This window comes from Drosophila sechellia, chromosome X, assembly GCF_004382195.2.
Source record: "Drosophila sechellia strain sech25 chromosome X, ASM438219v1, whole genome shotgun sequence".
Classification (NCBI taxonomy): Eukaryota; Metazoa; Arthropoda; class Insecta; order Diptera; family Drosophilidae; genus Drosophila; species Drosophila sechellia.
In genome coordinates this window covers 20870434-20892135 of record NC_045954.1, presented here as the reverse complement: position 1 = coordinate 20892135, position 21702 = coordinate 20870434, and the positions used below count along the sequence as shown (strand labels likewise).

Here is a 21702-nt window from a genome sequence, read left to right as displayed (position 1 = left end):
TATGCAACATGTTCGCCATGTGGGGCAGGGGCGTCGTAAAAGGGGGCAGGCAGGGGCTGTTCGGTTTCGCTGTCCAGGTCGTTGGCAGCCATTAGCACAAATGTCGTCGCAAAAGGGGGCGTGGCGGGCAGAAGGAGGAGTAACTGCATCAACAACTTTTTAACCAACTTGCCAGCCCAGACTAACAAGACCGCAGAAATTGTGGACAGGGGTGTTGTGGAGAGGGGCCAAGGGGACTTGTGGCGGCAAACTAACTAACTCGATGCTTTCGCCTGGCACTTGTAATGTACCGTTATTGTTGCAACATCACCGCCGGGGGTGGGCGGGGGTGCTTTTGGCTGCTTTGTCCGCGAAATACTTTTCTGTCCTTTTTATTCGGTTGCAAAAAATGTAAGCTTAACTTCAGCTGCAGAGATTTTTCGGTCAGCATTAATGCAGCAGTGTTACCCCCCTGAAGGGGGCTATCCCCCCCCTTTGTGCAAGGGCCGCTGAACGCTTTATGAGCAATGCATCCGCGCACTGAGAGAAATGGTTCGAGCTGTTCTCAAGTAATACGAAACTCCGTCCGAAAACGATTAGTTTCAGTTCTTAACGATCGTAATCGTAGGTTAGTGGCAACGACTTACCAAATAATATCAAGTACATTGAGGCTATCACTAATACTTTTATGCAGTCGCAAAAAAATAATAATTCGTGAGCTTCTATATATATTATATTTTGTGATTCAAGCTTGTTTTTTTCGGGCAGAATCGCCGCGGTCAGTTCCATTGCGGTCTGCTCATCTGTGTCCGTGTCTGCCAAGTTTTGGGGCCCCTTGGCCACGTCCCCGTCTCCCTCGCCGTCTCCACTCCCCGAAGAACCACGGTAAAATAGTTGCCAACTTTTTGTGTATGTACCAGGGTCCCCCTTCGGACACTTTAAATTGCACACAAATTGGCAGAAATGGCTGTTGCCAGTGTTCCATTTTTGGCCGTTGCCTTTGACAATTTTTTGCCCGGGAAAGTTGCTGTTTTCCGCCCGAAAATAAAAAAGAACGCATTTTAATAAAACTAAGACAATAACGACTTTGCGTCTCCCTACTACGATTCTACTTTTTGTCTAGTCTGGTCTTCGGAGAATTAAGTGCTGTGGTTTGATGTTGTCCAGGGGCAGCCGCAGAATAAGTGGCAATTGAGCATTTGATTGGGCAGTGAGTCTGAGAAGTTTGCAGCCACGGCTGTGAGCGTTGAAATATGGCTCGACAATCAGATGGCTGGCTTTAATTATTGTTTCAGCTTAATTTGCATATTTGCGCAACATTTGGCTATAATTGCTGTACAAATTCAAATTTGTTTGGCTGTCTTGGTGGTCCTTAACAATTAATCATACAATTGCATTCAATTTATGTTTATTTGTTTTCATGGCTTGTTGTTTTTCGCTTGAACAGGCCAACTAACCAATTAAATAATGTAATTTCAATTGCATTGGCAGAAACGGGCGGCAGTTCGCACGGAAAAGTTGCTTACTTTTTGGGATTGCTGTAAGTGAAGGGTTTCGAAATCTATTGTTTAATATGTATGTTTGAACTTTGGCTAACAATTTCAGTTTCTGATTGCGTGCGTAAATAATTGCCAAAACAATTAAATCATCAAGCTCTGATTAATTTACTTTAAGGCATTAAATTTCTTGCAAGTACTTTATTTTTCAACTGCGTTGTGATCTAATGTGCATGTAAAATATTTATTAAGCCGATTACCTTTCTCTATTCTATTACAATAGTGTTATTGTATTAAGTCTCATAGTCATGTTAGGTCATTTTGAATATTGTACTAGCCACGGTTGAGGTTTGTAGGTAAATTCAGTTACTTGAACCATCATAAAATAATTTAGTTTACTAGCAACAGAAAATATAATTGAATGTATTACTTATTCAACGCTCGCACACAAACCCGATAAAATTATACTCTTCTTTTCGCTGGCAAGTCAAAGTAACGCTCAAATAATCCATCAAATATTGCCATTTATATGCTGGTTACTGGTACTTTCTGGGTCACTTGCCCGGCCACGTTTCCCCACAGCTCTCCAGTGCTCCAGTGCAGGAGCAGGACAATAAACGTCAGCAGTCACCCTTTGTCCGGAGTCCTGTGTTCCGTGTCCTTTTCCCCGGACCTCTGCTCCTTTGCGACGTGCAGGCTGCATGAATTACGAGGTTAATTAGAAGTTTGACACGAGGCATGGCACTTACAATATGTACATGGAATAAATATATATGCGCACACAGGGTCCCAAAGTGGAGGCTGGATTCTGGGTTCTGGGCTCTGGATCCTGGGTGCTGGGTGCTGGGTGCTGGATCCAGGATCCAGGATCCTGGTTCCGGGTAACTGGGGCAGGAGCAGCTGTCGTTGCAGTTCGAGGCACGTACATGGCTCACACACACACTCACGCACGAATGGTGGCCTGCATAAATAATGCAAGAGTGTGAAAAGACACACACTCACACACACACGCACACATGGACGCTGGGCAACATATGCTTAGCTTTGCAGGCAGCAGTTTTCAATATCAGCCTAGCAACTGGGAAATGGAAAAGCCCCAACACCTTCGCATTCCCACTGCCACGCCCATTTGGCCAGCTTGCACTTGTTTATCATTTATTACTGCAGTCGGAAAATCTGTTTCAGCTCCTTCTACATTTCACATTGTTTGTCTTCTGTATACCAGCTTTGCATGTTTTCCTACCATTTTATACCAGCATTTTGCCGGTTTTATTTTTTTTTGGATGTTCACTCCTGCTGACACTTTTGCTGGCTGCTGGAAATGTTAAATTGAATGTGGCAAAGGTATTTTGCACGATGAAAATCGTAAATGTAATCGGAGGTAACGAAATTGTATTTATATATGAAATTTGTGTGTCGTTCTGTGCGGAAATTTAATTGCATTTGAAAGCCCAATGCTTCCTTTTAGTTTTGATTATTTTAAATGCCCATATCCATTTTATACGCAATGCTGTTGAATACAGATCATTTTGATGATTGTTTAACGTGCATCTGCCTCAGATTTCAACTGGCTGCCATTGCATCATCACAAATCAGTATCAGTCCTCTACATCCAATCCCAGTTGTTTGGGCCTTAATTATTCGACACCTTCCAAGCTGTAAACCAATTTAACGCCACTTGGCGACTGCACAAATTCGTGACACCCGAGGCAAAACGTTTTTAATGATGTTTGCAAATTTAATGCGTTCTTTAATTTAATAAATATAAATGCAGGCGCAGCAATTCAATTTCATAACCAGAAGTGGAGGGCACACACAGACAGCCACGCACACACACACACAGACACAATTGAAGCTGCAATCGCAGTCGCATGCAGTAGGTGCAGCATGTGTGGATGAGTGCATGTGTGTGGGTGGGTGTGTGCACCTCGTTTCTTGTTCGGTTGATAAAGTTCATTTACCTTTTGGCGTTTATCTAAATGTCCTCACTCATTCTGGCTGCCTCGCGCCGTCTCCCTCTTGCAGTGGCAAAAGTGTAATTGTCTATCTTATGCTTTACATTTGCACACAGATACACATGTGCACTGTGAGAAATTAGGCGCAAATGTGCGCTTAATTCACCTAAAAGTCCATTTTAATTCTTTGCTCCTTGCATATACTTTGCAATAACTTCGGTCTCCACAAATCCATTTTTCTGAAATTTATCAATAGTGAGTAGTAATTATTAGATATGAAATACCGCAGTTACTTGTATTTTTTTCGAGTGCACAGAAGCCAGCTTTAACTTTGTTTGCGTGTTTGCATTTGGCAATATGCCTGAGCAGACTGGCTAAGTCTCTTTCACTTAGTGTTCTTGCCTCTGTGTGCGTGTGTGCTCTTGAGTGTGTGTGTATGGTCGTATGTGTGAGTGCTTGAGTGTGTGACAGCGGGTCATGCCAGCGTCTTCCTCTTCTTCGCTGCTGCAGCTGCATTTTCGCGCAATTTGAACTTGGTTTTATGGCCGAGTCGCAGCCAAAGTCACAACAGATTGAACTGCACAAAATTAAGAAAAACTCGGATGGGTAAAGTTTTAATTTTAGGTTTTAGTCGAAAACATCGTTTCCAGTTGCTTGGGGGAAATTGAAACTTGTGTTTGGCCAGAAATTAGGCAACACTCGGTGATATTTAGAAAATTAATTTCAACTGACATTTCATTTTGTGATTTGAACTGAATTACTTTTTGTGGGCAATATCAGCAAATTAAAATTGAAAAAGTATACAACATTTTGACTTAATTTATTATACTATTTAGCGCTAAAATAGTTTTGGTTTCTCGCGTGCCATTCAGTTGCAGTCATTACTTATTTCGCTTAGTTGAAAAGGAAAAACCAATGGAATGCCGACTTAATAAAGGCTTTCATAAATATGTGAACTATCCCTTGCAATTAACCCATTCGGAATTTAATTTCGAGCTTGTTTCGCTTTCGATTCAATTTCCATTTTCAATTTGATGCAATTAGCTGAAGTTCTGTGCAGAAAGCGAGCTCAATAAATTGAATTTAATTTGCGCCCCAGCCCCACCCATTTCCCCCCATTCCCCCCCTTTACCATTTAATGCAGGCCCAAAGGTATATACTCGCATATATATTTATTCGCACAAATATCGGGCATTGTGCGGTTGGTGCAGTTAACATTTATTGCTTTTTTATACCTTCATGCTGTTAAATTAAATGTTTTACCATATTTCCCATTTCGCAGGGGGCTTTCCATGTAAGGGGCGGAGGGAGGTGTGGTCTCGGTACGGAAACCCTCTTGGCATTCCATTTCAATTTCACTTGAAAATGCACTTCGAATCGCACACAGGCACAAGCACATCGAATCGCGAGCCACTCGGAAATCAGAGAAATCAGAGGAGCGCGGCCAAACGCAATTACACCGATACCGGCTGCCATGGGTTAAGGGCCCATCGCTGGGTTAAGGGGGTGCGGGGCAGATGCTCCATATAAAGCATTGGCAAAACTTCATTACTAATTCCATTTCCAGCACAAATTTACCCACATATGCTCGCAAATGCCGCTGGAAATTGTACGCAATTTATTTTTTAAATCTCATCTGCAGATGGGCGGTATTCGTAGGGGGCGGGTGGTGGGTGGTGGGTGGTGAGCTAGAGTTCAATTTTGGAAAATCACTGGGAAAATTGCTCACCTGCCTGCGGAGAATGTATGAAGTCGGAATTTCAGCTTCAGTTCAATTCTAATTTTAATTGGTTCGGATAAAACAGTGCACTTCCATATAATAAGAGCACATTGCACACGGTTTTTGGGTTGGGAAAGGCTGGAAGTACGAAGGATTCATCCTGAAATGCAAGTGGAAAACGGCGAACGATTCGCGAATTTATTCACCAATTTGTGCGCCCATCCCGCGGTTCAATCAATTGTTGCCGGTCCCTGTATTTCTCTAGCCGACTATTTTAACCGGCAATATCTCCTCTATCGCATCTCCCGCCCCGCTGGAGCCGCTTCCCACCCCCTCCCCCCCACAGTTTTCCATTGCTTTTCCTTTTGCTGCTCACGATTTGGTGCACCCAATCGACCCATAAACCCAGTTATTTACTTAGAAGCGCCTTTTAACATTTTTTTGCCACTGCTGGCGCTTCTTCTTCTTCTGCTGCTGCTGTTGCAACGGTTTAATGGCAGCACGGCGTCGCAGTCGCCGCAGTCGGCTTTTTGCATTAAATCAACGCGCCACCACCGCCAACAATAATCAACAAAACATAGCGCAGAGTGAAAACTTTGGCCGCAATAAAAGCCGGCACCACCCACTGCATTTTCCAGCTTTTCCTTTTTTCCACACAGAAGGGAAAATCCACTCGATTCGATATTCAGATGATGTTAAATGTTAAAGCTAGATTTGAATTTGAATTTGCATCAACATTTTTAATTTGTAGCTTTTACTGCAACCAATTATTTTTTTTATTAAATTCCTTTTATTGTTGAAGCTTAAGAAATCAAGGCTTTCTACTGCAACATTTTTTGATCTACCATAACATACAATATCGAAATGCATTTTCTGCAGTGCACCGCATAGCCCACTGTGCAGTGCAACCAATCTCAATTGCAATTCGAACTCCAATACGAGAATTCGTTTCAATTTGTTGGTCACCCAACATCCATCGCCCCTTTTTGTGGAACCAACCGCAATGGAGGGATCTCGGGATGGGGGCAGATAGTTCGGTAGGGTGGTGGGCTGCCAGTGGATGGGTGGGGGTGGCTACCATCCTGCCAAGAATTGATTCGCGCCGACTCGCGGCGCATGCAAATAAGGTCAACGTGCGCTGGCCAAAAGCCGGCAGTCAGTCAAGGAGCGGCTGAGACGAATGCAACTGAGCCAGCGGCCCATTTCGGCGGTGCACTGGGAGAAAAACTGTCGAAATCAAATAAAATCTATATGCAGAAATAATTTTAGTTACTCTTCAGAATGTTCAAACTGCGCAGGCTGAGTAGGAGCCTCTCTCTCCTTTTTCAAAGACTAGCACGCGATGAATATATAAATTTAAACATACATACGCACTACTTCTTTTCTCGCAGTGCACCTAGGCCGGAAAGTATGCAACACTGCGGCAACCGCTTGACTGAGTGACGGTTGATGTTGCAGGGTGGCCAGGGTGGTGTTTGGGTGGTGGGGTGCTTGGGTGGTTGGGTGGCTGGGCGGGTTAGTGTCGGTTGCCTTGTCTGTGGCGCTTGTTTGCCACGTTGCCATTTGGCACATTTCGAATGAGCGAACGAACGAATGAGCGTGCCACAGAACAAGATGAACCGGCGGAAGGGGAATAGGAATTTCTCTTTGGTCTTTGCCGTTGTTGTGCAATTGCAAACATTTAGCATGGCGACCTAAAACAGTTGGCACACAAACGAACACGCTAGAAGCGGGAAAAGCTAAGAGAGGTCTTCAAAATGGCGCAAAAAGAAAGAAAGGGAAACCGTGGGCGAGGGAACTGGGAAAGCTTCCAGGGGAGTGACTATAAATTCAAATCGAAATGAATAACTGAGTCAGTTGCAATGACCACCAAGCTCAATGATTCTGTTGGCCAAGAAGCTTGCTACAAATCCTTAAGGCTTTAAGCCAAGCTTTGCGGCGTACGAAACAAGCAGTCAACTTTTTTTTTTGCTATTTTTAACCGATCTTTAATGTGCGTGCATTAAATTCTAGAGCTGCATTTTTTGTATTGTTACCAGAAATTTAGGGCAAATATACTAGATGATAGCTCATAGCTGCGCCAGGAAAGATCTGAAAGCTCTTGTCCCGATTAGGAAATTATCCCTGCTGCTAAGCCTGAACCTTAATTGCTCTATCCGTTTCCGTGCTAAAGGTTAGAGGTTAGATAATTCAGCAGATCGAGTTCCGGTCCCGAGGAGAACCACCTAAGCGGGGAAGTCGGGCCATGAAGCGAACAAAGGAATGTTATATAATTCTAGTGCAGTTAAATCGGTCACCAGTGCGGCTGCGCAACTTTCTTTAGTGGCCGGCTATGCCGTTGTGGAGAATTTTCTTTGGAGCTGGCAGTGATTGGTGGTTCAAATGACTTTACCCTAGCATGAGATCTGTACCCGTGCGGATTTAACCTATGTTCGTTAGCAAACTTAATCAGGGTAGCCCCGATCAGTGGTCATAGCCAATGCCTCTCTTGCATAAGCCTGTTATGATTTTTAAATGTGAACTTTTGATTTGTTTTATCATACCATCCGGTTTAATTCTAGCTTTTAAGTCGTCCGTGTCCCAGGTCTGGGTAAGCAAGGCCACCACTACCCTGAATAGCTAGAGCAGCTCAGATCCTTCCAAACTAGAGAAACTTATGCAATGAACACTAATAAACGGAACCTAATGGAATTATTTAAAATCTAGAAGGCATTCAATAGTTATAACGCCCAACGCGGGGCCTTGGTAAATGAGACCACGCTCCCTTTTAAGCCGTGAATAATAAAGCATGTTTTTAATCCTTAGCAAACCCTTAATATTTCATTGAGTATTTATTTGCACATAAAAAATGCATGAAAAACACTGATTTATTCGGACTCATACTTGGTAAGCAATGCATTTTGCATCGAAATGTTCGTTTTCCGGCAGAGCTCGCAAATTAATTAAAGCCATGTACCATTTATAAATTGCATAAACACCTAGAGCCATTCACAAATTGCTATGTATTGAATGAATAAATGAACTGGGGTGGACGACCATCTTCATTTCCCTTCTTTTCATATATATTTTCGTATTTATTTGGGCTCGGGCGGCGAATAAAATTTACCCACCCACTTGGCTCCCTGGTCGAGACTCACAAATCAACAAATTTGAGATTTAAATTCAGTTTACCCACCACACAAAATCCCCACCCCCCTTTTCCCCTTATCCGCTACCTGTTAATTGCATTTTCATTCATACAAATCTCATAATGGATAGTACGAAAGAGATAGCCTGTGTGTGTGCAAGGGAGATGGGAGAGTGTGACAGGTGGATTGGCAGCGAGAGGTAGCGTGTGGCAGGGGGAAAAGTGCATTCTAATGAAAAGCGTTTAAGACAAAATCAACAACAGAATTGGCCAAAAATGCAAACAAATCCAGATTGGCAGCTGGTAAAATTCGGTGGATTTTGGGCTAGCATGAGTGCTTTTTGGGGAGATGTGAGTGCACTTCAGATTCACCGACTGGGGACAAAAAATAAATTCGTTAGCCAGTTGATATATCCATTATATTGCTATTTACCTATTAGGCCTTTTAAAATGGAGGACAGCAGTATAACGCAGTTATAAGCTTCTTTATATGAAACGCATATATCTTTTATCTGCCTACACTACTGATACTAAATGCCTTAACCTTTTTATATAACAAATCACTAAATTGAGTTCTGCAGTGTATTTTCATCATTGGTTTTGCGTACAAGCTCCATTTTCAATTCGTTGCCACAGCACGTGAAATGGATCAAAATGCGCTCTATTTGGCAACAACAATGGGCGCAAGCAGGAATCTGTTGCGGGGTAGGAAAATGTGGGAAAGTGGAAAAGTGGGGGCTTGTTAAGCCCTGTAAGTGGAACACCAAAAGCATGGAAAACAGAGAGGCAGGGAGTACTCTCTCTTCGTTTCAATCAATTAAGCGCCAATAATTAATTCAATTGATTTCATTTCAACCGGCTTCGCAGTCTCCCCTTCGCAAGCGAAATTTTCCGAGCCCCCAACCAATGAAGTCCCCACGAAGCGCCGCAATGTCGCTGAGGGTGGAAACGTCGAGGGTAAAATTGTAAGCTGCCGAATGTCTTAGGCCATTTCAATCTCGAGCGCCATTAATTCATTTTAAAATTTATGGCTTACAAATTTGCGTCGCTCATTTGGAAAGCCAAGCGTTTTATACAGATTTCACAACTCCAGCACATAAAAGTATAAATTAATATTAGGCTCATTCATTTCAAAGTGAAATATTAACCAGTTTTTATTTCTCTGTTAGGGAACCCTTTTAACGAAACGGGGGACACACTGCGTATGTGTGATAATCCTTAAAGCCTTGCGGTAGACCTTTATAATCATTTTTACGGCCTTAATTTTGAAAAGCCAGCAGTGGAGCACCCTACTGGTTGAATATGTATATTTTATAAATTATTGCAGATTTATTTTTCGGTCCTTGCGGTAATTTAATGGCTTCGACAGCTGCTCTGGGACCGAATTCAGAATTCGTTTGGGCGAGTTTGATGGCATGGCGGTAGGGGTTCGAGGCTCTGTGGAAATATACTCGAATCGAGGCAAAGCGAAGTGAAGCGTTGGGAATTTATGAAATTATTTTATGAAAATCCTTGCCTTCCCACACTTATTCCACACATCCGAATCTGGCTTAGCATCTACATACTTGTCAGCATTTAATATGAAATAATTTCTTTTTGTTTGCCCTTTTTTTTGTCCACTTATCCAGCAACTGAAATCTTTTCGGCCAACAACTTCATAAATTCTCTCTCTTGCCGTTGCAGGTAAATTCCCACAGCAAAGACGACTCAACTCGAGACTTTTGTTGAATGTAAGCCAAAAATCCATTTACATAATAAGATACCAGAGAAATTCGAGCAAAACAAGAAGGCAAGCGAGGCAACAAGACAAATATGGACAGTGAACTCGGTTCGACTAATGCCACATAAGTCAGGCATATGTGACTCTCTCTTGAATTTGGCAACAAAATTAACAAAACATAAATCCTGCCAAGGCACTTTACATGACAGAGAAAGGCACAAGTGCTCGCATATAAATTGTCCATAAAAATAGAGGAGAAAATTTAGCAGCCACGTGAAATGGGCAGCACCGTTCGAATTCGTATATAGACTTTTAACCTAAATTTCCCTAATTGAAAGATTTGAAAATGTTTTGATTCACTATACCCGATACTCGAAGAGTAAAAGGGTGTACTAGATTCGCTGAAAAGTATGTAACAGGTAGAACTAAGCGTTTTCGATCATATTAAGGATCAATTGACATGCTGCCACGCCTACTCTAACGCCCACAAGCCGCACGTCCACACTTTTGAAAAATGTGCTGATATTACACATATTTATTAGTCTTGTAAATTTCTATCGAAACCGAACAAAACTTCCACGCCCACATTTTTGAAAATTTATTGGATATTTTTCAAAATAATATTAGTCTTCTAAATTTCTATCGATTTCCCAAAAAACTTCTTGCCACGCCCACCTTAGCGCCCTAAAGCCGCCAAACCGCCCACGCTCTCAACAATTTTTAAATTTCTTCTCATTTTATTTCCCAATATCTATTGATATCCCAGAAAAATTATGAAATTTCGCGTTTGCATTCACACAAGCTGAGTAACGGGTATCTGATAGTCGGGGATAGTCTCTTGGTTCTTGTAGAACTCTATATTATTATATTATTTTTATTTCAAGCATTTTCAAAAACACATTTTCCCACAGAGTAAGCCAACAAGCTATCGACATTCTGAATTCGTAGAGCGTAATTTCAACAGCTCTATGCAAAGAAACCACAAATCTCAACGGAATATAACCCAGTTTTGGAAAGATATATGTACGTATGTATATATACATACATATGTACCTCTTGAGGGCCAACTTGGGCTTGTGTTTTCATCATTTATTCGAACATTCTTCAGGCTGCAAACGAAACTTAGACTCTCAGACGCAGCCATTACTCTTTCGACCCCCCGAAGCCCCTTTCCAACGACGCCACTGCCGTACACTTGAACCCCTCGCCGTTGGGGGCGCCACTTTAAAAAGGCAAAACGAAGGAAGAAAAAATTCACACTATAAAATCATAAATTACGCCATTTAAGTGGGTCAAATGGAGGCATTTGTGCGGAAGACACCCCGCTAAGGGGTTTTCCAGGGGGTGGGGTTGCTTGGGCTAGGCCTGTGGCGGGACGGGGGTTGGCAGGACTAAGAGGATACAACGACTGCGGCGTTTTCCATGTTACTGGGTCACTGCAGGCACACACAAATTGCGGTGAACGGGGGTTTCAGATCGGTTTGGGGCGGGGGGCTTCGATATAAATGAGCAATGTTAGGCCTGCCAAATTCCCCCCCTCACTCGCCCCTTACCACGGACGCCACTGGTTTGTTGTTAAGTAAAAGAAGCCGCAATAAAACAAACGAAAAATGGAAAGCGAAACGCCAACGGAAAGCGGCAAATGGGAACTGGGAAATGGGAAACCGAACGCGGACGACGTCATCGTAGTTGTTTTTTGTTTTTGCTGCCACAGTGGCAATTATTGCAAAACAAGAAGGACCCCCTTCGGTACCCCTGCTGCATCGACCTTGTCAGCATTTTTCGTCTTCTGCTGCAGTCGCGTTGACAATTTTTCCAATTGCAGTTTTCCACAGCGAACAGCAAAAACTTCGCCGTTAGCAGTAATCAGTTAACGGAGGAGGGTTCCGCAAAAATGGAAAACGGAAAATGGCAACTGACGACCAAGAGACCTAATCAATAATGCCTTCAATGCTGGCTCTGCTTTCTATTAGTTTCGTTTTCCGATGCCCTCCAAATGGGGCATGTTGCATGTAAGGTATTTTGTCCATTAAATATCCATTGCTCTCGTCAACGTTCTGTGTATAATCGATGGAATTATGATTACATGTATGTACATATGAATTACTATCTTTAAGCGTGGTAATTCATCACCAATGATGTTGGAGGTTTATGGCTTACTTGTTGTTGTATTTCTAGTAAAAATATACCAAAATCTGGGGATATGTTGGGAACACTCAATATTGAATATTCAGTTGCAGTATAATTTCATTCAGGCTTTTAGAAAGTCGAACATATCACATTGTAATGGCAATGTTTCCACAGGAATACGAGTATAATGTGTACAAAGTATCTTGTAGTTATGAGGGATTGATATCTTGGACTGGCTAGATATAGTGTTACCATTTGATCATTTAAATCAATCCGTTGTTATATTCAATACAAATCATATAATAATCATATAATCATTGTCTACTAAAACTTACAAATATTTCCCAAGCAAATTCGGATAGGAGTCGAAGGGTATCCTCTAGCAGCCTTTACGTCTTACATTTGTTTCTTGCTCGCCGCAGTCGGAATTTCATTAGCCCAGCTCGAATGGGGAAATTGGGAATGGGGCCGGCTGGGAAGCAGAGGCCTCACTTGATTCGCTTTCATGTTCAGGGGTCGTCCTAGCCCCCAGCCCCCAACCCCCTTTTTCGTGTGTCATGTCACGGCTGACTGAAGGGAGTTGCTAGTGTCGAGGGTTATGGCTCATATGTCGCTGGCTTTACATTATTTTCCAGCGATTTCCCCCCCTGCAGCGCCCTTGACCCCAATTGATGGTAATTCAGCTCACTTTTTCCTGGGTTTTCCTCCTTTTTTTATATTTCGTTGCTGTTTCTTTCTGATGAGCGAGTGTCCCCACTGTGAAAAAGTGACAGGAGAGCTGAGATATTTGCATGTCACACGGCTCAGATGTCGAAAAATACTTGAAGCACAAGGTCGTTAGATCTGAATTGGAAAAATGCCTTCCTAAATTGGGAATACTGGGCTCTTAGCTTCTTAGCGCATTGTTCGAAAACCAATTTTCATTCGATTAGAGAAGGCTTTTGTTTTATAAGTCCTGGTTCAGATTACGGCTTAATCCTCTTTTTGTGGGAATATTCTGTACTTCTTTTCCCATTTCATAAACTTTCTGGTGTTGGCATTTCATCTAAGCCACTAGCGGTTTGATTTTGTTTTTTTTATGAATGGCTTATTCCATTCAGTTAAATTACCCATCCAAAGCACTTCCACTATCAAGCAATTTATTTCGCTTTTTATTTAGTGCATTTGTTAGAAGCGTTTAATGCAGATTAAATTTCGCATCGACTTATCGGCCATCTTTGTCTAACTATGCAAATGATATATGCACAGCATGTCCATGTGTGTGCTTCTGTGAGTTTTTGTATGCTGGTGTGTGTAGGTGTGTGGCCATATACCACTGATATCTGGATCACTAATCTTAGATACAAACAATATATTCAAATAGCGACCTAGATCCTTGCTTAACGTTCGAACAACAGCCACAAAACCAACAAGGATGGCGATAATAATAACCATGCCGGGAGTGAGTGAGAGGGCTCTAGTGGTGGTCAGAGGGAGAGGGAAGTAGGCCCACGAAAGAGAGGGCGAAGTATTTCACAAACAACACTCCAAATGAAATGTGGCCCACAATGGGTTGTCTCACTCTCTGCTCGCCATTTACACTTTTGCTTTCCGGAAACCGGGCTAAGAAAGTGGGCAAATGTCAGTGGAAAGTGCAATGGGAACAAGTGCAAAATGAAAATCTTCTACTCCCAAAAATTGTGCAACGGAAAATGAAATAAGTAGGGCACACATCAACTCTATCTAAATCCTTGAAACAATCCTCTTTTCGGTCAATGTGGTGAAAGAAACAAACGAACAATACTAAAATGCTTTTACTATCTATATTGAAACTATTTTTAAATAGGACTGGGCACATGCAAATATCTGTTTTTGTTTAGAAGAAGTTATAAAAATCAGTTGTGGTTCTATTGAAATCTTTCCTGGAAATGCTGCCAAAACTGACTACATGGTGACTCATTTCTCCTACATTTGGCTCTATGGGTTTAACCAACATATCCCCACTGTATCAGCCCCCATTCTGCCCCAAAATGAACTTGACTGTAGCACTCCATTCGCATAATTCCGGCCCTTGAAACCGCGAGTGAGAACATTAAATTAATTTAAGTGGCTCACTTGCTTCCATCCAAACAATTGTCAGTGCATTAATGCCAAGTACATCAAGAAGAGAAGTACCCACAATCCAAATATGGCCAAGATGGCGATGGTTGGCAGGAAGCGGAAACGGGCCAAGTCTCGACGAGAATCCATTTCCATGTGCTTTGGACTCCCTGTGGGATTGCCTGCAATTGTGCGGGGAAAAAGAAAACAGAAGCATAAAATCAAATTACAAACTAATATTACTCACAGTGCGTTTACTTTTCCGTATCGTTAGTTTTCACTGTCAATTGACAAAAGAACAAAATTAAATGGTGTGTTTTCCTATTTTTGGGGCGCTATTCTGGGGGGCTGGGTGGTGGAAACTGCAGCAGCGGCGGAAACATAAAGCAAGACAAAAGAAGGGGCAAACAAAACACACAAAGGAAAAACAAACATGAAACAGCAAGAAAGCCAGTTATGCATGTGCTGGGAGGGTTTTCCAAGGGAGCAGGGGGTGTGGCTCCAAACAATGCCAGAAATAATGTAACGAAAATTGTGTCGACGTCATCGATACGCAAAAATGACGCGGAAACCCTCAAGCAACCCCAAATAGTGTGGCATGTTCAAGGCAAAGATGGTATATATGTGTATATACATATATATTGTATATGAGTATCACGACATTTGGGGAGCTGTAATCTTTTATACGAATATCCATACAACTACCACTGTGTTTTTATACAATTTTCTTCACTTTCACATGTTATCTTTAATTAAATTTTAAGATTTATTATTATTAAATTAATATTAGTCGATATAAAAGAAAAGGATTTTAATTGTCATCAGTTCGCAATGTACAATATATAGGCATAGAAAAGCCCGGAATGATTTGAGAACTGGAAAGTGGGCAGGGTATTCGATTGATTGGCGTTCTTTAAACTTTATTCCCTGTTTGGCTTGCATGTTGGTTTGTTGTTACACATACTCTCGCACCCTCACACACACACATTTATGGCCATGTACGTATTCATTATGGAAACGGGGCCAGCAGGCATCAAAAAATCATGTATACGTCAGCGCGGCCGGCGGCGTCGTTGGAGCTTATCTGGTTTTCTGTTCTGTTGTTGCCGCTGCTCCCATAATCGCACAGGCCATAAAAAACGCATTGTTTATGCGACGTAATTGGACACCATCGAATCGCCCATCGCCCACCGCCGCCCACCACCCACTGGCATTTGGTCATCATTGGATCTTCGGTGCGACCATTTTCAATGCCATTAAAAGCGGCCATTGGGCTCGTGTCCGCACAAAAGGGCGGTGGTGGCGGTGGTGCCACGCCCACTGCCCCCAGAAACAGCCCCTTGTTGTCCGCTAATCCTTCGCGTACTTTATGCTGTTCCCTTGGCTTGGCATAGCTCCCAAAAACCCAAAAGAAAATGAAACATCCCCAGGAGTCCGGCGATTTCCATGCCGATTTCCGACCTGAACAACAATAAGGAACAACGGGTGGGGAATTAAACTTTGCGCGACACCAAAAAATGAAACCCTGGACAATCTCAAGTAAAGAATCCCAACAGCAGACGTGCGATTCGATACCACAAAGTAGGTCAAAGTATTAGCATTAAAAGCCAAAATATAATCCTAATTATTTATCAACGCTTAATGTTCAAAATTTTGACACAAGGGCCATTTGGAAAAGGCTGTGCCTAAAACTCAACTTTTTAATTCCTTTAAAATTCACGCATTCTGCGAAAAATTATTTTCCTTATTCGTCCAGCCTGAAACGCACTGTATCAAGTGTGGCCAAAAAAGATCCTTCTGCAGTTTCGATTTCAGTTTTTGCTTATGTAAATGGCTTATCGGGAGCGAAAGAGCGAGCTGCCACTGGCCGGAAAGAGATGGACAACTTGGCAAACAAGTTTTGAAGCGATTTTCGCTTTAGTTTATGTTGGCACATAATTTCATCCTCCTCTCTCTCTTCCTCCGTTTTTTCATTCATTTTTTTGCATAGTTTTTCGTTTTTGGCAAATATTTTGCCAGGCAGCCAAACTTTCTGTCCACACACACACACACGCACCGAACTCGTCGAAAATTTCAAATTAAAATTCTGCAAAGTTTGCCATGTTCTCGTGTGTGTTTGTGTTTGTGTTTGGGCAAACACTGCGCATAATTTTGCTCAAATCTTTGACAAATATTTTCGCATGCTAATTTCACGTGAGCGAGAGCGGCCCAAATACCAAAAAGGCACATGAAACTTTGTTTGCCGCCCCTCCCCTCCGCACCCTATCCCTCCCTTTTCGTTTTTTTGTTGGCCAGAGTCCTTGAAACCACGCCCACAACCCACGAAATGGACCAAAGGATTTATTGTTGCATAATCAAATTCCTGGGGATAAAACAAGCCAAGAAAATTGTCAGCGTTCCTCAACTTTTAACGCTCTCCGTCTCAAATTTTTGGTCGGGCCGTAGGGCATCTCGGCAAATGGGGGCGTGGCCGGCTGAACTATTCACAAACTTGGCAAGAAAATAGCTGAGATACTTGGCCTGGTAAAACTCTTCGACTGCCCCGCCTTCCGTCTGAATTAAGTGCTAAACAAACGAAAATGATGGCGAAAATTGGACTCTTTTGCTGAAGCTAAGTCGCGAGTACAGTGAACTCTGGCGATGGAAGGACGCACACATACTCGACATTGCATCCAGAACATTAGGTGATCTGGCAAAAAAAAGTATTATGACTGTGGGTGGAGACTCAATTGAAGAACTTCTTTTTAAGTTGAAGGGTTTCGCCATTTTCGTGCTTTTAAAGCCGGAAAGTTCACATTTCCCGTGGCGCGACTTTAATTACAGCTGGTTTTCCGGGTGGACTGTGGAAAATGGGTGGGAAAGTGGGAGGTGCCGCCTTCCACCGGCTCTAAAACCGAGCCACAAGAAGCATTCCTTCAGCCGGCACAAAATTACACACAGCACCACCTAGTTTGGCCACCTAAATTCCGCCTTTCCCCTTGCACGTAGTTAAAAACTTTTCGTTTGCAATTTTTCTTGAGCTGGCAGAGCCATTATTTCTGGCATTTGCCCCCTGAATCCCGATTCGTGAACCCGTAGCACCCCGAAGCGCCACAAAACTCCAGCAAAATGGGGAGCATGTGCAACGTGCAGCGTCAACCGAAAAAACTCTATCAATTCCCAGAGTCGAGGGTAAATTTAAATGCGGCTTCGTCTGCTTTTTTGGTTCCTGCACTATTTTTGGGGGTTAATGTGGAAACTTGCGCACCAGAGGAAAAAAAAACATCTGTCAGGGTTAAAACCATGTCTGGCCGAGAGCGGGTTAAAGTGGGGGCGAAAAAGCCCAAAAAAAAGGAATAAAGTAAGCTGGCAGTCCCCAGAGAAAGCTGACAAATCTAAAGGCATTGCCTCCGAAAACTTTTGGATTTGTGTCAGCAAAACTCCATCTCCCTCTCTCTCTGTCTCTCTTTCCCCCAGCCGTCTATTTCTGGCTCACTCTAGCAATCTTTTTCGTCCACTCGTATGCGAGTTTAATTTTTGCTTTCAAAAACAAGACTGGTCGCAGAACGCATCAATCAACGGACAGAGATTGATGTGTGTCCACAGGCGGGTTAACAAAATCCACCTCCACCTCCTCCTCCTCCCACACCAGCCACGCCCCCGCCGCCCGCTTAATTAGCCAGAAAGAAAGCGAAACAGAAACAGGGCAGCAAGAGAGCGAAAAGGCAAATCAAATCCAAATCCTTGGCCAAAAGAGCAGAATCATTCCCGATTGCCAGGCAATTCTATTACCAATAATTGAAACTTAAGCATGCCATTAGCTTTTGCTTTAGTTGGCTCCCAGGACATATAATCCCGCCCTCCCCCTGCAGCGGATACGGAGTAATGGGATCAGGTGGAGGAGGGGAAAGTCGAGGGAAGTTAGTGCCCAGACAAACATTAGCATGTATTTTTATCATTTATATGCATGGCAGGCACATGAAAGTCATCTTTATTTTATATACCCAACTTGGGGGAAAGTTATGCGAAGCAACGGAAAATGAGCGGCGAATACCCTTCGTAAAATATTTTCACTGGGCTGGGAATTGGTGAGCAGATTTGGAACAAAGTAAGTAAAAGTGCCAGTGATTTCCAGTTTTCATGATAGCTTCATTTCGCCATTAACCGCCCTACTTTATACTATTGCACAAAGCATCAGAATATATAATGTTCCAGGCTAAAATCTCCCTCCCAGAACGTGGTACACTTTCAGCCTTCAAAAGTTAGGGCATCCCAACTGCACTTTATTAGGTGAGAAGGGACTGCGGGTCCTGTCGAGTCCTTGAGTCCTGGACTCCTCTGAGTTACGACCGCTGCGACAATAAACCGACGCTCGACGCCGTGACGTAATAGATTTTACGCGCCCATAAACATTCATAAAACATTCTTGACCGTAACTCACATAATCGTGTAATCTTTCCGCTTGTGCCACCCACTCGGTTTTGTGTTTCATTAAATAATTCATTTAATTTGATTTCGGTTTGGCGCTCCTCTCGTTATTTTTTTTATTCGCGCCAGCAAATCGATTAGGAATTCACATGTACATATATATGCGATGCATGCAGGATATATATCCTCGAAATATATGGTCCAGAGCGGAGCGTCCAGTGGCTTTTATGTGCGCATATCAACCCCAACTCAGTGCGCCCCTATCGGAATTTATTTGACAGCGTATCCAGTGCAAATTCACTCTGGATGAGAAACATCCGCATATCCCCCAACCCCCCTGCCCCTGGTAAACGCCACCATAGCAGACGTACACTTCACAAAAAATGTAGCTTATGCTGAATTAGTTCATTTGGTTTTGGCCTAAAATGGAGAACATTTGTTCTGTTCGAAGAGACGCAAAAATATTGCAAGTATCTTAAAGATACAAGTAAATGCCAGAGTTATACACCTATTAACTGTACTAAAAGACTTTAATAGACCTATTAGCGATAGCCCCACTGTTTTAAATCAATATCGATGATATACTACCATTAACTATTAACCTATTTTGCCCAACAGGCACAGGCATATTCTGCCAGTGAACTGCACCTATACCACGAATATATCTGTGGATATTTCCCCCCATATCTGTTTGTTTTGCCTCTAAATGGCTATTTGGTTCTCGTTTGCTTTTCGCTTGCCTCGCTGCTCGTGTTGCCCTGAATAACTTAAAACTGATTTAGTTGTTTTGGGACTTGCCATATTTTTATGGACCCTGTGCACGCTTGCTTTTTGCAGTGGCTCTCTAATCGGTTATTGGAGTGATCCATTTAACTGGCCGCTGAGTCCCAGAGTCCATGGAGCACTGGTGAGTCCATGGATGAGCCAACTAGTTGGCACATTGATTAGGTTACGTTTGCCAGCTATTCGCCACTTGCCCAGCCCAGCTTTGGGCTCGATTGTTGCAAGTAGTTTTCCGTCTATCTTGCTTAGCAATTGACATTGAATTGATTAGCCCATAACCAATTTTGCAGCACTTCGTCGCCCCCCTTTGGATGAAGCCTCTTCAGTTCTCGATGGCTCTTTGTTGGCTTTTGAAGGTCGTTGCTGGCTTAATTAGAAAAAAGGCAGTCGGGCTTTTGAGAGGCGCACACTTTTGTTAGCATATTTTCCGAGATTTCCCCTTGATTTCTGTGTGCTTGAGGTGAGCACTAGCCGAACATCAATCAATTGGCTGAGACTTGTCTCAAGGTGGAGCTCATCCACCTTGATCTCGCTGCGAACCTCTCTCTGTGGAACAACGGGAAAATGGAAATCGGAAAACGGAAAAACGGAAAATCGGAAAAGGGGCGGACTCAGCAGAAAACATTCGCTTTTGATGTCGGTGCAGAAAATGAGATGGGAACGTGTTTATCTAGTCGCAGGGCTGGTCTAATCAGCTGATGATGAGCGATGAGCTCGGCATTGTCCTCAGTTCGGTGTTGATTTAACCCTTGGGTGCCCATGCTTATGCCCAGGCCCATGTCCATACCCATTCATACACATCCTTGCGGGACACTTTGACTAATTAGTGCGCCAGCGGAAAATGATCAATTTGCATTTCACAGACGCCAATTACTATGGCCTAAATAAACTTGGGCACACAAACAAGCTGGATGACTAGTAAAGGGGAGGAGGGGGTATAAACAAAGGATCTCGGAAAAGGGTTAAGGGATTCGCCTTTTTTCTTCTCCGACTTAACCCAAACAAATCGTAAATGGCCAAAGGTGAGGTGGCACATTTGAAGGAATTGAATTTTAAATTTATGGTTTCACTATCTCTGGCCCCTTTTTTCTCTCTCGGTTAACTGCTCGTGTAAGCTAAAAATTTTATCACTTGACAAAAACATAAATTTTCCCTTAGCCCCTTCCGCACCCCCTTCAGACCACATTGGGCCCCTTTAACCCTCGAACGGCCCAAGGCATGAGCCAAATTTTATGGCTTTGACGAGGTGAGGGGCAGCGCTACTTCATATTCAAGTCCCGAAAGGCTAATAAAGCATAATTTAATGAAGCATATATGGCAGACGCTGGCCGAGGACTTCCGCTTTGTGTAAACAATAGTTTATAATTCGCACACATACACACTCGCAGGGCACAGCACACACACACACACACACACACACACACACACACACACACGCAAGAGAAAAAAAAAAGTTGTGCGCGCGCGAAGTGCATTGAATTGGCGCTCCTGGAAAATCTCGAAATTTTCCGGGTCGCGCCGACCCGTCAGTGACAGGAGCGGCTGTCGCCAACGCACGAAGGTTGGGCCGTACTCACCAGCAGTAGGCTCAGCTCCAAGGGTCCAGGACTCGCCCGCCGTCGACGATCTTCAGGGCCATGGGGCAGGACAGGGTGAGAGCAGGAAACAACTTTCTCTTCACTATTTTCTCTTCCTTCCGTGTTGTTGTGGTGGCTGCCAAGTGCCAGCTGATCACGCAGTCAGCTGGGATAGCAGTGCTGGTAAACGGCAAAAGCTCCCAGGTCTGGCAGCGCTGGTCGGCTGCACGAGCCCCCTGGCATAGGTGGCGCTTTCTACTCAGTGCACTCACTGACAAAAGCTAGCAGCTGCGGAAGTCACCAAACGATCTGTCCTCCGGGCGTAGCGTACATATATGGGCGGCCAACGGTTATCATTGGCAATATCCCATGGAATCCCGGAGACAGACCCATGAAACGAGCAGGAGAGGCAGAAGATGAGTGTAAAAAGTCAAGGAGCAGACCAATAGCCAACCCCCCCCGCGTAGGCGGCACACTATAAAATCGGGGCTCTGGCGACCGAGTTGGAGCGGTATATCTCCCACCGCAGCAACTTTTTTTTGCCCTGCTCACAACACCACACCCCCCACCCCCACCCAAAGCCCCCAACAAGTGCAAGTAAAGATGAAGAAAGCTTGGCGTTTGGGAAAAGGTCAAAGGTACTAAGGACCCCACCCCAAAACCTGAGCGATGGCACCCCCAAGAGACCATTGGAAGCGACATCACCCCCTACCAGAGCTCAACTAGCAA

The 21702-nt window shown here is 43.5% G+C and overlaps 1 protein-coding gene and 1 pseudogene across 3 annotated transcripts in view; one reads left to right on the top strand and one right to left on the bottom strand.

The window, feature by feature from the left end:
• The window catches only part of LOC6615159 (innexin shaking-B), a 163571-nt gene that overhangs the window by 58701 nt on the left and 83168 nt on the right, over positions 1–21702 (top strand). The gene's annotated exons all lie outside the window — the stretch shown is intronic.
• LOC6615162 lies at positions 1701–21247 on the bottom strand (annotated as a pseudogene).